At 41.0% G+C, this 18011-nt stretch overlaps 1 protein-coding gene across 1 annotated transcript in view; it reads right to left on the bottom strand.

Annotated features, from left to right (window-relative positions):
- zeb1b (zinc finger E-box binding homeobox 1b) overlaps positions 1–18011 on the bottom strand; it is a 55896-nt gene that overhangs the window by 15578 nt on the left and 22307 nt on the right. The gene's annotated exons all lie outside the window — the stretch shown is intronic.

Below are 18011 nucleotides of genomic sequence, written 5' to 3' on the forward strand. Positions count from 1 at the left end.
AAAGGCCATGAGAGTTTAAATATACACTAAATGTCAACTATTACAGGGAATGGCTGAAGTAGGAGGGAACACCACTTAAATAGAGATGGGCCAACTTCAGGAGATTAGATAAGTCTAACTTGATCCCCAAAGTGCATTGTTTAAGTGGGAGAAAACTGGACAGCTGAGGCGCTAACAGCGTAGACAGAGTGAATGGGCGTTATTAAAATATAATGTAACGCAGTGCACATTTAAGCCTTGATGTATATAAAGGATGTAGATGAAAGATTGATGAAAGACATGAAATCTGACCAACATGTTGCACAGAAAACAGACAAGATTCACGCACACAGGTCATTAGATTGTGGCCGGAGGTGGTTTATGTGTGTGCTGTGTGGGAGTTGGTGTGACCTGGTCAGTTGTGTTATGGGCTGATGGAGCCCGGAGACACGGAGACAACAAACCTACACAGAAGGTTATTACGGGAAGTGGATTTTCCTGACTGACAGTCCTCTGCAGATATCTGTGTGTGTGTGTGTCTCTGTGTCTCTCAATTCCACCTGTGTTACGTCCACATACACCACTTCCTTTCCTCTGCACCTCCCTCCCCATCCCTCTGTTCCACAGAGAGCAGCCCAGTCAGCACTGAAACTCCCTCTCCAGCTATTTTATCTCACATTAGACAGCATTCGCACACATAAACACATCAGCCACATTCATTTGCAGAATATCGGTGTCATCATCTCTCTTTCTCTCATCCTTCAACTCCACTCACTGTCGTTTTTCTGAAGTGGCTGCTAATGCTTTTGTCATGAGAAGGTATAATTGGGAGACTTCTGTGAGGTCTGTCTCCCTCTCTCTCCACATTGTGAGGGTCATTACCAACCAACAGGTATTTTTACAGACTCCGTTAGACGTACAAGGTTCAGGCTGAGGGGGAGGTGCTAGGAAGGAGGTGTGGGGGCAGAGGGATGAAAGGTGGGTGGTGGAGGAGGAGGGAATCGCACTGTTATTTGATGAGTCGTTTACAGGGTCAACGCTGCTGTGCTGCAGCTGCAAAATCCTATTGGGACAGCTATTTCATTCTCAACCTTTTTCCCTCTCCTCACACTATTTCTCACTCCACAATATTGTTTATATATATATATATATATATATATATATATATATATATATATATATATATATATATAATATGTATATCTATAGATATATCGATATACATACATGATTGCCATTCAAGATGGCCCACATACTTTGTACATGGTTCTAAAGGAAGCACAAAGCTGGGATCACATTCATATCGATGGATAATTGACATCTGTACTTTCCCTCTCCTCCCATCTCTCCACCTATTTCTTCCTTTTGTTCCTCTTTTTTTGTCAGAGCAACTGCACCAGATGATATATTGTCCACTCAGCAGGGCAAAAGGGTGCAACTCTTCATTCTGAAACAGAAGGTACTGTAGTACGTGTCAGAGAAGCTGTTTGGGGCCCCGGACACTCAGGTGCAGCGCTGAGGTCAGCAGTTACAAAGGCAACCAGCGGTGCCAAAAGAATTGAAGACTATAAAGCTGTAGAGGCAAAATCAATGTGCTGGTGTGTGCCGACAGGAGATGGCGACGGCCACCGGGATAATATAAAGACGAGCTGCAGAATACAGTAAACGGAGGTGAGAGGAGGAGCAGAGGGTGGAGGCTGGAGGGTGGTGTGGAGAGAGAGGAGAGATGGTCTTCCTGTGCCAAATGGTTGGCGGGTGATGGAACAAAAGTGTGTGTTTCAACAGGAGATGTAACACCTAGCATCAACAAAGCCTCTCGTCCCTATTGGCCGACCAACTGAGTGTTTGGACAGCTGGCCTAATTAGCGCTAGCATGCTAGCACACAACAGGAGTTGTGACTCCTACGCATCAGAGAGAGAGAGAGAGAGAGAGAGAGAGAGAGAGAGAGAGAGAGAGAGAGAGAGAGAGCATGAGTAGGTGCAGACAGTGAAGAGCGATTATCTGCAAGTGTGCCGTGCTACATACTGTAGGTTTGAAGTTTGCGGAGCACCTGAGAAAATAATGGATCACGTGGTTGTACACGGAAATATTCAGTGGATACTGCTAACAATGCTAGCCCAATAGCCCAAATATATTGGTGATTATAGTCAGCTGGTGTAAATCATCCTGGTACCTGTTCAACACTTGTATTTGACAATAACTGCAGTTCCACAGTCGCATGTAAATATTGGAGGCAAAGTGGCTTGAATTTCAACCCTCCACCATCACGTCTGTGCCTCTTGCAAAGTTCCCAGAGTCTCTTGAAAGGCCGTGCCAGACAGTCAATGTCAGCTATGTTTAAACATGTCTGCTGTGGACAGCCGTGTGTTGTTATGACACCTGCCGTGCTGTATCAGTTACAAGCAAATGCACGGGCGATTGGGGGGTTAAATGGGCCCCAACATTATCCTGTTGGTAAGGATCACCCAACAGACGTGTTGTCACTGTTCTAAACATGAAGACAAATCAAATCAGTGTAGTAATTGTTGAAATGTAATCAAGACATATTTAAACTAATGCCATTTGACTCTTGCCTGACTGAGCTGAGTGAATAATGGTGAATTTGTACGACACCAGATTGCTTGGTTTGTGTTTCCATACTGCGAGGCATGCCAAACAAGAATGGTAATATCTCAAGCTCTGTGGGAGTGAGCTATTTCTGTGCTTGGAGACCCTCAGTGTGAGTGATTTCTTTAATAAATGAGTTTCTGAAGGGGAAACAACTAAATAAATATGTTCTGTGAACAAACGCATAACCATTGTATCTTCTTTCTTTACCCATGAGGACATCTGTTAAGGGATCCAAAACCTTGTGCAGGAATATAGCACCATACCAGAATGTGCATACGTTGCAAGTCAACATATGCATATTCTGGTATGAAGCTATATTCCATCAACATACGTTGACTTGCAATGCAAATATTCACATTTCCTCTCATTTTCACTGTATCACTGATATTTATTTTCTTATAAATGCAGACATTACAATGTGCTGTTTTAAATTCACAGCGCCAAAATAAAATGTGTCTCTTAAAATGAGCCACTAACTGGATTATTGTTTTCACAAGAACATTTTAATTGTTTGATTGCCCATTTAACATATTTTGGCGAAGGAAAAACAAATAAAAAAACTGTTGATCGTTATAGATTTTTCTTTAAATGGTCACCCACAGTTTTTGAATGATCTTTCAAACAGATGTAAATATGACATTGTTGTCACTGCTGTACCTGGACTGCTTGTTAGTGAAGTAAAGTAAACATGTCCACATGGTCAGAAGTTGCTGCTGCTTTCGGGCTTTGTTTTGTCCCACTCCATTTTTGCTATACACCCTGCCTTCTCTCCATTTTGTCTCCATGTTAGCTGGTTCTGTATTGTTTTTCCATTTCTTCTTCTTCTTCTTTTTCCACGTGCTGAGTTTGTAATTCAACGTGCTACGGCATCATTGCCCCCCTGCCCCCCAGTGCTGTGTTTACATGGCAGTCCAACGCAGCCTCCATGCAGAGCAGTTTATATCAAAGGTCAGGTGTGAGATCATTTTAACTGCACTGCTTAAAATCCTTTTCACACCCTGATTGTAACCAACTAATGAATGCATTGTCACAAAAATGTCAAATGTCAGTCACCTATGGAAGAGACAGGCGTGTAAAAAAAAACATCCAATCATACTGAATGGCCCAAATGAAATCATTTGATTGTGATGCATCAATCAAACTGCCATTTGCCCCCCCCCCACACACATGCTCAGAAGACAAAGCCAGAGCTTATGCTAGCTTGCTAAACATTCAATGAGACACGTTACGGCAGAAAAGGTGCCAACGACAGGTGTTGGTCGCAAATGAAAAGACGCGACTGCCAAGAAAATGACTCGTGCAGAGCGATCCAAGACCTGGGTCGGTGCTGAGAGCTCAGAGAGGGCTGCGAAGTGATGCCACGGTCGCCCTGTTTCTAGTGGACAGGCAGGTTAACTTTATGTCTTTGAGTTCCTTTGAGAGTAGTTGTTGTTTTTCAGCATCACGTTGTCATTTGAACAGTCATTTGAACAATGTTGTCACGTTGTCATTTGAACAATATAAGGCAGTTCACTGTTGTAGACCACGGAGAACTGGGGGTGGTGTGTCAATTTATGTTCATACCAGCCTACAATTCTGTGTTAGAGAAGATCTGGCCCATGAATTGAAAAACATTGATGTGGAAGCCCTGTTTATAGAAATTACCTCTTGTTCATTTTTTAGTGGCAGAAATGTTATCATTGGATGTGTTTACAGGCCCCCTGATACAGACTCTGTAAGTTTTAATGATACGCTTGGGTCAATATTAGAAATGATAAATACGGAAAGGAGACTATGTTTTCTACTGGGGGACTTTAACCTTGATTTATTCAAATGTGAAACTCAGGCTCGGACTTCAGACTTTCTTAATATTTTGTTTTCCTGTTCTTTTTATCCTCTTATTAACAAGCCAACAAGAGTGACAAAATCATCTGCCACCCTAATTGACAATATCTTTACTAACTCTGTGAATAATACAACTAAATCAGGCATCCTTTTCACTGATATCTCAGATCATTTTCCTATTTTTCATTTCTCTATCTCTGACAAGACTGGCCCTGTTGGTACAAATTCCGGTAATGTACGTCGATTATTTAATCGGCAAAATACCGAACGGTTCAAAAAGTTGATTGATGACATTTCATGGGATAATGTTTACAAACATACAGATGCTGAGTCTGCTTATCAGACTTTTGTGACAACCTTTAATTCTGCATTTCATTTATGCTTTCCACTGGTACAATTAAAAAAGAACCTTGCTGTACTGAATAAAAAACCCTGGTATACGTCCGGCCTTCACAAATCCTCAACAACCAAAAATAAGTTATATAAGAGGTTTCTTACCAATCCTACACCTCTGAATTCAAAAAAGTACAAAACATATAGAAACAAATATAATCATTTAATTCGAATAGCCAAAAAAATATATTTCAGTAACAAACTCAAAGAATATTCCACTGATATCAGGTCTACTTGGAAGGTTATCAATCAACTTATGAATAAACAAAAGTCTTCTGTTTCTCATCCTTCAGAGTTCAATGAAGGTGGTGTAACATTTACTGATCCTTATGTAATTTCTTGTGAATTTAATAATTTCTTTGCACAAGTGGGTTCCTCTTTGTCAAAGAACATTAAACCTTCTAACAGAAATCCATTGGATTACATAAAGGGTAACTTCCCCCCTCTTTTACAGTTTGAAAATACAGACATAGCAGAGGTGATGGAAATCATTGGCAGACTGAAAACATCTGCTTCGGGCCATGACGATATCTGTGCTTCATTGATTAAATCTGTGTCTTCATCTATTGTTGAACCATTAACATATATTTTCAACCTATCGTTGCAGACGGGATGTGTGCCTAAAGATCTAAAAATTGCTAAAGTTATCCCACTTCATAAAACTGGGGATACAAGATCATTTAATAACTATCGACCAATTTCTATTTTGCCATGTTTTTCAAAAATTTTAGAAAAACTGGTACAAAAAAGAATCTTATCTCATTTAAATAAACACAGCATTTTACACGAGCACCAATATGGTTTCCGGGAAAATCATTCTACAGATATGGCCCTCTTACAGCTGGTTGAAAAAATCTATACAGCCATAAATAACAATAAATATGCTTTGGGTATTTTTTTAGATTTATCGAAAGCCTTTGATTCTGTTGACCACACTATTTTACTTTCTAAGTTACATCGTTATGGTTTTCATGATATTTCATATATTTGGCTTGTTAATTATGTTTCAAACCGAGAACAGTTTGTTTATGTCAATGGTTGTACTTCTTCCAGAGCCCAGTTGACATATGGTGTCCCCCAGGGTTCCATTCTTGGTCCGTTATTGTTCCTTGTTTACATTAATGACCTTGCAACTGTTTCTTCCACGATGCTACCAATACTTTTTGCTGATGATACTAATCTGATTTTGACTCACAGTCACTTTGATTCTTTAATTGGTGAAGCCAATTCTGGCATTATTAAATTTTCTGAATGGTTCCAGATAAATAAGTTGACATTAAATGTAAAAAAAACAAATTTTATTATATTTACGGGAAAAAATAAAAAATATTGTAAATCCAGCGCTAAAATCACTATTGGGGATAATGATATAATCCAGGTTTCCTCCACCAAATTTTTAGGGGTATTAATTGATGAGAGGTTGTCATGGTCCGAACATATTAAACTTGTTAATAATAAAGTGTTGAAATCCATTGGTATCATCAGAAAAATTCGTGATTTCATATCTCAGGAAGTTTTAAATATACTGTATTATAGCTTAATTCATCCACATCTCAGTTACGGTAATATCGTTTGGGCTAGCACTTATCCTTCTAATTTACAGAAATTATTAATCGCGCAAAAGAAATTTGTTAGATTAGCCACCTTCTCTAATTATTTGTCTCCATCTGCCCCTCTGTTTAAGAATCTTCAGATAATGTCAGTCTACGATATTAATATACTTCAATCATGTGTATTTACTTATAAATATATTCAACTTTCCCACTTGCTGCCCAAATCCTTTCATGAATTCTTTACAGTTAACTCTCAGGTCCATTCTTATAACACCAGACAGACTGATAAACTTCATCCCCCTTTTTGCCGCACTACTCATACTCAGTTTTCTTTTGCTCACAGAGGCTCCATACTTTGGAATTCCCATCTTCATGTTGTTAAATTATCTTCATCCCTCAATACTTTTAAGTTAAGACTGAAAGCTTACCTGTTAAATCAAAGTTCCTAATAGTTTCTTTTCCAGTATATTTCCAGTATATTTGTCATTGGATCATTATCTCTTTACATGCTTATACACTCAGTTAAATACAATCATTTTATATTTATACATACCCATGTTTTTATTTCTGACTTCTTTGAGTGTCTGCTATAAAATGGCACTTGTATTGCTTCCTTTTTTGTTGTTATTTGTTGTTGCTTTCTCCTATTGTTGTTGTTGTTGATTTATCCTTTGAATGTGTATATTTCTTGGGGAGGTGCTTCTTATAAGCCCATGTAGGGTTTTTTAACCTCTCCTGCACTTACTATTCTTCTTTAATTTCTGTTTTTTGTAATTGTCGTTTTTTTTTATGGTGCAAATAAATAAATAAAAAAAAAAAAATAAATAACAAGTATCCAAAAAAGTTAGCGTCACTGAAAAGTACCGAAAGTTACAGATGCTGCCCAGTGCACGTTAATCGGTATTTGTAGCCTGCTCGAACATTTAGTTGCACAAGGGCGAGTAGATGTAAAATGTTGGTCGCAGTGTGGAGCCCTGAGGTGGTATGTCTGGAATGTCCAAATCATTTGTCTCTTTGCTCCTAATGTTAGTAATCTGAGCACTTATTCTGAGGTCTGCTGTTATTGTGCTTGACAGGTTGACTCATCAAGACAGTCTGCACTTCTCTCACTTGGTCTGTACATCACATATCTCATTGGGACCTCAGAGTCTGGCGAGCAGCGTGAAGCTGCCACAGGCATCCTCAAAGAGTGCAGACCTGCCGTCACAGAGTCTGCCCTTGTGGCTCCACGATGCCATTTTCTCAGGCAGGCCAACCACTACAAAACAACCCCAGCTCGAACCAAAGTAAAACAAAGCTGTGCCATTCAAAACCTCAAGTATGCTGTCTCAAGGTGAGGCGCCTCATTCAGCTCTGAGGTAAACGCCACTGGTTTTGTTAAAACAACAGCCGTCCTCCCACAGAGTCAGGAAGGCCAACTCAAGTGCCTATAACCAAAAAAAAAGAAAAGACATGGGGAATGTTCATGGTTAGCTTGTTCACAGTCTCAATCTTGGATTGAAGTCAGGTAAAGGTTGTTTGATTGTGGCAGTCACAGTCACAGTCACAAACACAAACACATAACAATGTGTCTTCACTTCACTTAAACCTTAGCTGTTCAGGTCATTAGGGGTCGTCCCAATGGTCTGTTTCCTACGGCCAAGTCTCTTCCCCTCAAGAGTCTACCAACCATGCCATAGCAGGTCAGTCACATTGAGAACCAACTCTTATCTTGGTCTGTCTCCATGGATACATGTACGCAGCACAACATTCAACTCCACAACTCCTCAAACAACAACTTTTAGTCTTTTGTCTGCAGCTGTTTATGACTTTAAGTCCACATAACACAGTCCCCAATAGTTTTTACAAGCTATACACATGCAGTCTTTTGTCTGAACAAATACATTGTTTTCTATACAGATGAGTTTGTCATGTGCACACAAATGAGAGCAACACAACTACTACATGGATCCATTACGGTGCGTCTGTTTTTCTGGACACCGAGATGAAAATATCTCACCTTTTTGGAATGCAGCAAGTGTTTTCAGTGCATCATTTGATACTTGGGCCAAAGGAGTAGGTCAAGTGAGTCTCTGACTCTGACATACACTCTCAGTTGGATGGATTCATCTTTGCAAGCACAACAATTTGAAAGGATTTTTTTGTAAACTTTACACAAATCCTTTCAAAGACAATGCTCTTGTCTTCTTAACGACGCTGTTCAAGGTTTTAGCACGGGAGCACATAGGCCCTGTGGGTCACTCATCTCCCATCTGATGAGCACTTTCCATGATAACACTAATGCTAATGGGGCTATTGTTGTCTTAATCTGCTTGATGATACTTTCAAGTGTTAAGGAAGTCATTGTGTAACACTCATCGGTGTTGATGAACGCTAAGGAAGGCTTAAAAGACTTAACTGTGCGACAGATTGTGGAATTCCAAACAGAAAATGAATAAACCTCGTCTGTTAAATGATGTTTTATATAATAACTCATGGTTTGTCGTTGTCGTGCTGCCATGACAAAATGACAGCCAGGCAGTGGACTATAGTTCTAGTCTTTCTAGTCTAGGTACAACTCAAAGTGGGGGGCAATGAGCACAGTGATCAGCCACATACATTCTGTTACACTGGGTGTCCTCGGCGTGCTGCTGCTGCTTCAGCCTCCGTACAGCTCTTCTAAATAAGGCCAGGTGGGCTGGTGGTAGGGACTGGAGGGTCATCACACACACACACACACAGATAGACAAACACACTTCAGTTTCACTTAGGTGTACCAGAGTTATCATCTTGGATTGGGCTGTCTCACCTCCAGTATAAACATGGGTTACTAGTGTAAACTTGGTGTCTGTGGTATTACTGTGGTGTACGTGTGTGTGTTTGTTACATCTTTATGACCTTTTCTGGCATAAACACTGATCTTGTCAAAACAGTAGTCCTCATGGAGACCAAAACCTGGTCCCAATGAGGCAGAACTTAATTTCTGAAGAACTGGTTAAGTTTAGGGTTAAGATTTGAATTGTGGTGAGTTTAAGACGAGAAGGAATTAGAAATGTAGCATTTCACTTCTAAGTCCTCATGTATTTTTCTATATCTTTGATAATTTACATGTGCAAAATACGGGTTGAAACAAAAAAAAATAATTCAAGGAATTTCTATGGCTGCAGTAGTAATTTAAAAAAACAAACTCTATCTTTTCAGCCAGTACTCTGTCCTGATTTTTGAATATTAACCCCATCGTTTTATCCTGCTGTAAAATACAAAATAATCAAGACTTAAAAAAGTTAGCGCATGAAAAATGTAAACATGCTGTACTGTACTGTAAAACTTATCTCTGAAGGATGCACATCTCATCTATTGCCGGGATATTTGTACTGTGGATGCAGATGATGAACCTGCACCAACCTGTCATCTATGAGCAATACATTGTGTCAGACGTTGCGCTCATGAGTCTTCATGTGGCGACACTCGCGGGTACTTAAAAGGGACCAGGTACGATGACTAATGGAAGAAAAAACCCCCAAAACCTTCCTGTCGATCTACTCTACATGCATGATAATTGCAATTGAATTGAAGTCAGTGCAGTGTCCTATAAAGAATAGCTGCACAAACCTGTGTGTATTTCCTCTATTTATACTCCTTTAAGACCTTTTCTGGCATAATCTATGACATTTTTAGGACATCTAGTCCTCATGGAGACCAAAAGCTGGTCCTGACAAGGTAGAACCTAATTCCTGAGAAACTGGAGAAAGTTTAGAGCTCAGATTTGTAACTTTAACTTGGTGGTGGTTCAGGTTAGGGATGATGATGCTTTGTTTCCGCTGTCCAAGTTGAGTGGAAGTCAAAGCCATGTCCTAAGAAGACTATCTGCGCAAACCTGTGTGTGTTCTGAATGCTAAGCTATTATGGGCACGCATGCTTGGCATGATGAGGGCTTTCAGTCTGTATGAGAGGTCACATGATCTGGGCTCCGTATCCGTCAAAGAGAGTCATGATGGACTATTAGATGACTCACACATTCACACGAAAACAAATACAAAAAAAAGCCCAGAAGACCTTAAACCTACAGCACAAAACTCAGTCTCATCAGTGTCCCTCCACTGGAGAAGAGGCCCGGTACAGCTCTCATGCACTCAGCAGGCCCATTGTGAGAGAATGCCCACCGAGCAGACTATGTACAGTATAGGCAGGCGACAGAAGGTGGGATAAGAGGTTGGTGAGGAGAGGAAACATCTGCTGGCTGTTGGATCTCGTATGCTCAGAAAGTCTGGAGTCACCTTCCTTCGGCTCCATGTTTTATGTTTTTCATTGTTGAAGTGCTGTGTGGACTAACAGCTATCAGACCCATTTACACATACTGACTCTCCGCCATGTTCAAAGAAGCATCTGCAGAATGCAGGATGTAGTAGTGATATCTAGTAATGTTCACAGATGCAGCGCATGTGTGAAAGCAGCTCAAACAATAACAAACTATGTTACCTGAGCTCTATTGTGTCCTCGGAGCTCAGGCTGGAAATCACAACACAAATATTTATGCAGCACAGGGAAGCTTCAGCACACACCTGAGTATACAGTTGTGTTTCCCTGTCTGTTTAGGTCTGTTTTGAGTTAAGAGCAATTTGTGTGGATCACGAAACACAAACCTGGCTAATGTTACATTAACCTGCTTCCAGTCTCATCGGAGTGTTGCAGGCAAAATGAAGCGTGTGTGCCTCTGCTGTCAGACTTTATTCAGGCTGGAGCTGCGGACTGATGGGCTTTGAAAGCTGAACAGTCGTTAAAAGAAGTCTTTTTCTCTTTGGGACTGACATTTCCTCCTTGAGATTATGATTAGAGCTTCCACCCAATGCTATTCAGTCTGCTTTTTATGTGCTTTGTTACATCAGTAGCGTCACATGTCGTGACATTGTTCCTGAGATCTGTGAAAATGATCAAAGCATCGATCACGACTGGACAAATGCATGTGGAAGTGTTATCATCATTTACGGTTTATCATCAGCAAACAAGAGTTAGGCCGACTGTGTTGTGTGTTGTCTGCCAGCAGAATATAATTTCACAGCTTGATCCGAACTCTGTCACAGATGCACATGAGTTCGACAGCTGAGCACTTAAGAGGTTACGGCTAACATGCTTGAAATGCAACCACTCTTCTTTCTTTCAGTCTCTTTTGTCCGTGCTGCGTGATATTTGCCTTCATTTTACATCACATCTACCTACAGTGTGCTGTAAGTGTGGAAAGCCTCGTACCAGCAGACGACACATTGCCAAACACACCTCCAAAACACTGAAAGTCGTCACATCCTGCTGAACTGGGAATTTTGGCTCCACTTTCTTTTGGTGATCATATCTGCTTCAGCGGTGTACACTTGGCGACACATTATATATTATATTATACTACATATATTTTATTAGAGTTATCACGTGAAATAATTACAACGATTGATATTAGTTTCCAGGCTGTAGGACTGTGGCCTAACAGCTGAGCTTAGGCACACTGAGGTGTGTGTTTAAATATATGCAATGAGCAATAATAGTGTTATCCAACCTGCTGGTGTTGTGCAGGTCTATATTAGGTTAGTGTAGCACAGGGCTGTTGCATTTTAGGAGCAGGTGACTGGACATTCCTGCCTGTATTAGGCTTGACAGTTTACTGTGGGGGAGTGCAGAGCAGGGAGAATTACACTGGCCTATGGAGAGGGAGGTAAACTGCCAAACAAATCTCCAACTGGAAAATCTTATTAAATCCTGCCTACCTGTAAGTGTACCACAGCACAGACTGATTACAAGTACCTGTAAATACAACACCAGTTCATTAAGGAGACTGAACATGAATTCCATCAGTGCTGTCACACATTTACACTCATCAATTCTTCATCCGAGTCCAGATCGTGTTTTAGATGTAAGCGGATACACGCTCCATTACAGCAGCACGACGTGGACTCAGTGTGGACTCACTAACACAAAGATCCTGCATGAAAGCTAAACGGAGAGGAATGATGGCGGTGTGGGAGGAGAGGGACTGCTAATGGCTTAAAAAGACAAAGCTGCTCTGTCACATATGATGCTCATCTGAACTGATGGCTGCCCCAGGGAGGGAGTGTCACAAACTGTCAGAGAGGATGTGGGAGGGAGCAATGGAGAGGATGTGGAGGAGAGGAGGTGGAGGCTGGGAAAGGGTTCATACGTGGATGAGGAAAAAAGCCAGGCAAATAAAATGAAGATGCATTAAGAAAATACTGAGTGAGGGACATGTACCAACATGTTTATATATGTATATATATATATATATATATATATATATATATATATATACATATGTGTGTGTATATATATATATATATATATATATATATATATATATACGTATGTTATTTTGAGTGTGAGTATATTATAAGTGTGAGTGCATTCTGTGGTTGGCTGAGCTTCAGTGAAGGTTGACACTGTGTCTCTGCTTGACAGATGTCCCATTGAGGGGACAGGCCACAGGGTGGCAGGCATCACATACACACGCACACACACATGCACACGCACACACACGCACACACATTTGAATGACCCAGAAGTAACTTTTTGATTCCATCTGATTTTGCCGTTTTAATTGCATTTATAATAAAACAATAAACAGGTCAGTACAACTCAGCGACGCTGTGCCAGAGATCCATGTTGACAACCTACTGTAGCTTCACTAATTCTGACACTAACATGTAAAAGTGCAACGAGGGCTCCTTCTTCCTTTTTCTGCAAAATCCTCTTCTATGTGGCATTCTGACAACAGCTGACTACTCTCTCATTTCTCCAGAATGTCAGCTCTGTCACAAGACACACACACACACACACACACACTGCATAATCAAACACACTGCCTCGGGCTGTTGCTCAGTTGTCACACTGATTTCTTGTTATTCGTGTGAAGTGGGGAGGAGAAAGGGGTTAATGCCGTAAACTTACATCTACAAAAGCTCTTTTGTCACCCTGCAGTGCAAACCCCTCCCCACTGTAACGTCCTTTCCTTTCTCCCCAGGCAAAGTGGCCTTTTCCCCTCCGTGTGATCAGGAAGGGTTAGCCCTCTCTCCCCACAACACCAGCCTCCAGGGCAACAACATGGAAGAGCAGTGAACCAGCACGGCTCACACCATTACCCTGCTGTTAAATGACCATGAGAGTGGACTATAGACAGCCTGTCAGTTAGACAGTTACAGACATGTGTCTTGCTAAACCAGACGAGAAATACTTGGTCCACGTGTGTGTGTGTGTGTGTGTACTCGGACCAATCGGAGCATTTAAACCAGTAATCAACATTTTAATGCTGCTGCTGCTGATAAATCCACGTCAAAGCATTTCTCAGCACAATACTCTGACTAGTTTTTTATTTTAACAATATATTTATTGGTTTTTCTTACTTTCAACTCGAACAATACAAATATACAAACATTACATACATACAAACAAAATTAAATACAGCTCATGTCAACAGGAATTAAGTTAACAGTTCACGTGTCAGACCCGCCAAAAGTCACAATTTAGGAGACTCCTCATACAATAATCAATGAATAGTCTGGTCCAAGATAGTTCAAATAGTGCTCTGACTGAACTAGTTACTAGCAATAGGGGGGGGTTTGGGGGTAGAGTGAGTAACCTTTCAACCGGAAGGTTGGGTTTGATTCCGGGTATTCCACTAGTCTACATGCTGACAGTTAACCCCGTATTGTTCCTGATGGCTGTGAAGCAGCGTGTGAATTGCTATGAAAGTGTTTGATGGAACAAATAGTGCTGCACATGGACGCGCTGTGTGCATGTGAGTGAATGGGTGAATCTCAAAACTGTAATGTAAAGCAACTTTGAGGGATCATGGAGACTAGAGAAGTGCTGTAACAGGCCACGTTCCATTTGTCATGAGTGGGGCGGACATGTTCCCTTGTTTCCATGCATCCTTGTTAATGCATGCTCTCAACATGGTGCTGATTGGTGAAATGGCTGAGGCAGCAGGTGAAGGCGGGTCGTCCTGTATTGATGTATTGATTTGGCCTCTTTTTTGTCCATTACACCCATAGGTGCTGGGATGGTGAGTGGGTGTGTGTCTGGCTGCCACTAACCCCGGAGACCATTAGTTTGCTGTGTCAGAATTCGAAGTGGAGTATTGACAGTCCAGCTCAGGGAATCAATAGGCCCAGATCTCTCACTCTCATTTGCTATAATAATGGTCCTACAGTGAGTCAAGCAGCGCTGCTGTGGTTACTCTGATGTACTCTGTTGTATCACCTTACTAAGTCAATTCAACACTGGAATAGGGCTGGGTCCAAAAGATCAATTAAACGACTCAAATCGATCCTCTATTTAATATTTTATTTAGATAGATTATTTAATTTAATCTGAATACAAACCTTTTACTGCAGCGTGAAGGCTTTACCCTCATTAATCTCGCGAGACTAACGGCGAGGTTTGGCTGCGCGAAGAAGACGTTTGTGGAACAAGTTCTTGCAGCGGAAATCTATTCTCAGACTTTACCCAGCAACAACGAATACTATTTTATGATTGGCTCCCTGTGAAATAGCACAGTGGACGACAGCTTGCGGAGAAAAATTGGAATTCTAGGGTATATATATATATATATATATATATACAGTATATATAATACTATATACATATAGTATCACATACTATAAATGTATGTGCTGGTTAATATGTAATTTCAGAATTCTGTTCAGATTTATTTAGTTACATGTATTATGTTAAATACACGTAATGGCATTTATGATGCATTCTACCTCCGTACTAAATGTAGCACTTGAATGTCACGTGATCAGTGTGAGAGGAATATTTGTATAATTAACAGTGTTAATTCTGTAGAGTGTGGGATATATGGGACCCTCCTTTACAACAACCAGAATTACACTTGTTTACATGCATGTTTACACTGACACAGACTAAGTATGTTGTGATAATGGGACAAACATCCAAAGAGTGCTGTTACTTCCTGAGGACACGCTTACATGACATCTGTCTCATTCAGCTGAGTCATGTTCTTCCCCTCTTTGGTCAGATGTTGATTCCCCCCCCCCCACACACACCCCGCTCCAAGCAGAAGGATGGAGCCAGACCAGGGTTTCTTGTATGCAAGGGTGGGACCTCAATTACCCAAGCACACCGCAATCACTGGAATGGACTCTCGGGACTATCCCGTGTGATGTCAGCCATGATGTGAAGTCATTTAATGGGGAAGAGCCAGATGTTTTCTGGGCTAGATCCGCCTCTCTTTTTCATGTCAAGTCAACTACTCCCAAAAAGAAAAACAAACACTTAAGATTCTGTCCTAAAGACAAAGCCTATATCTGAATATATGATGGATGTTTGCATATCTGCCTCACTGCCACTGCCATACTACTTTCTGCTGAATGAGTGACCTATATTTTTTGTGGCTACAGCTGTTACATGACACTACTCCCTTTGGTTCCACAAGGAACGCCACGTTCATAGGGATTCAATGAGTTTTACTGAGGACACAACGTAACACAGCCTCCTACTTTAGGGCAGCAAACGCCGGAGCTGATGTCAAAATGTGTGATGTGTCCATTAGAGCTGAAACGATTAATCGATTATTAAATTAAACAACAACTATTTTGATAATCGGTTATATAATATATAATAATGAATCGGTTTGAAGCTTTTTTCATGATTAAAACAAGATTTCCGATTGTTTAAGCTTCTTAAATGTGAGTATTTTCTTCATTTCTTTGCTCTGGATAACAAAGAAATCATTAAAAGTGAATCATTTTGGTTTGTGGACAAAACAAGACATTTGAGAACATCATCATTTCCAGGTTTGACGAACACCGATCAACATAATGGACCAAATGATTAATCGAAAAAATAATCGACAGATTAATCGATGATGAAAATAATTGTTAGTTGTAGTAACATTTGTAAAGACAGGATCTGATATGACAGGCTCAGAGGAGTTTGCGCTTTGTTTTTCCTATCACTCCATTATCTGAACTGGGTCAAACACAGACAAGTTTTGCCCTTGTGAGCTCCCTGCAGTTCAGGGGGAATTCCACTGGGCAGCGCGTGACCCTGCACACTGCCCTTCCTGTTCCACTGTGGAGATGTGCTCCACAGCCAAGGGGAAGAGGAAAGAAAGACAGTTCTGTCCAAGCACCAGCTCTTCTTGTCACACCACCGACATGACTACAGCTTGTGCTACAGCGTGTGTGTGTGTGGTTGTGTATACTGCTGCTGTCAGACACATCACTGATCACTCACTGTCAGTATGTACAGTATGTATGTAGTTTGTGTGTTTGTGTGTGTGTGTGTGTGTGTGTGTCTGAAATGTTCCGGGCGTGTGACTGATGGGAGCTTTAGTAAACACACACACACACACACACACTAGATGTGGGTGGAGCAAGGGGAGGTCATATGCCGGAATGCTCAGTTAATATTATTCATCCTGTTCATCTGTTTTGAGCTGAGCTCACCTTTGCTCATATTGATGAGGCAGGCAATGTGTGCTAGTCACTTTATTTACATGGCTACACACACACACACACACACACACACACAGCAATAGTGATTAATGAAATCCATCTGAGACGAACTCCTTTAGAGCAGTTTGGCTCCCGTTCTCGTGACGTTGCTCCTTTGGTTTGGGCTTAAATCTCTACATGTTACTGTTGTTATGTGGATGATTGTGATTTAGAGAAAGAGAAGTTCAGAAGAGGGCGGCTGAGGAGGAGAGAACTGAGGGAGAGCGCAGAGCTGGGAGGAGGAGAGGTTATTTTGGAGTCTGAACTGTAATCACCACCTACAGCTGCTTCCTCCCAGGTGCCTCAACTGGACATCAGCAAGGAGAGGAAGGGGAGAAAGTCGAGGGAGAACAGAGAGAGAAACTGGCTCCATAGAGGAACATGAAATAAAATCACGGCTGGCTTTTGTCCTGTATATTGTTAGCCTGAATTTTAATTTATACCACATTCATCTTTTCCACAGTGGGCAGACAGCAGTGTGTTTCCACACATGCTGTATTACTGAGGCCCCTGCAGACGTGGGGAAGTTTTATCTCAGGAGTAGGAGGAAGTTGAAGTGGCTAAAACAGAGCTGACACATTTCCAGTACCTGCCAGAGGAGACAGGATATGGTGACTCCTTCAGAGGACATTCTACTGGCTGTGTGTGTGTGCGTGTGTGTGTGTGTGTGTGTTACGCCACAAACCATGTGACTTGCACAAAAAAGAAAAAAACAAACTGATAACCAACAGGTGAGACCAAATGGCCAGTGGAGTTTGATCTGCGCTCGCCTAGTTTACACATGACGTGTCATTTATTTAACCTAAAATACATACAGTAAGAAGACACCACACTCACTTCATTTATCATGAATTTGAATTAATAAGTCCAACTCAAAAGGGGATTTTATAATACAGGTTTACATGTTAATCAGACTGAAATGGCATTAAATGGAATTTCTTTAAGTCCAACGATGATAGTTAAATTAATACTGCCTGTTTATCTTCATGTGCCAGACTTTCCATCCCAGTACATAGAAGAATAAGAACTATTGTTATTATTTTTAAGTTTGTTTGATAGTAAGAATGGCGCTCCACATGCTAATAACTAGCCACCAGCTAAACCAGAAACCACCAATGGCCTGGCTCACATTGGATTCAACCTGTGTGTGTG

The sequence above is a fragment of the Solea solea genome, chromosome 1, assembly GCF_958295425.1.
Source record: "Solea solea chromosome 1, fSolSol10.1, whole genome shotgun sequence".
Classification (NCBI taxonomy): domain Eukaryota; kingdom Metazoa; phylum Chordata; class Actinopteri; order Pleuronectiformes; family Soleidae; genus Solea; species Solea solea.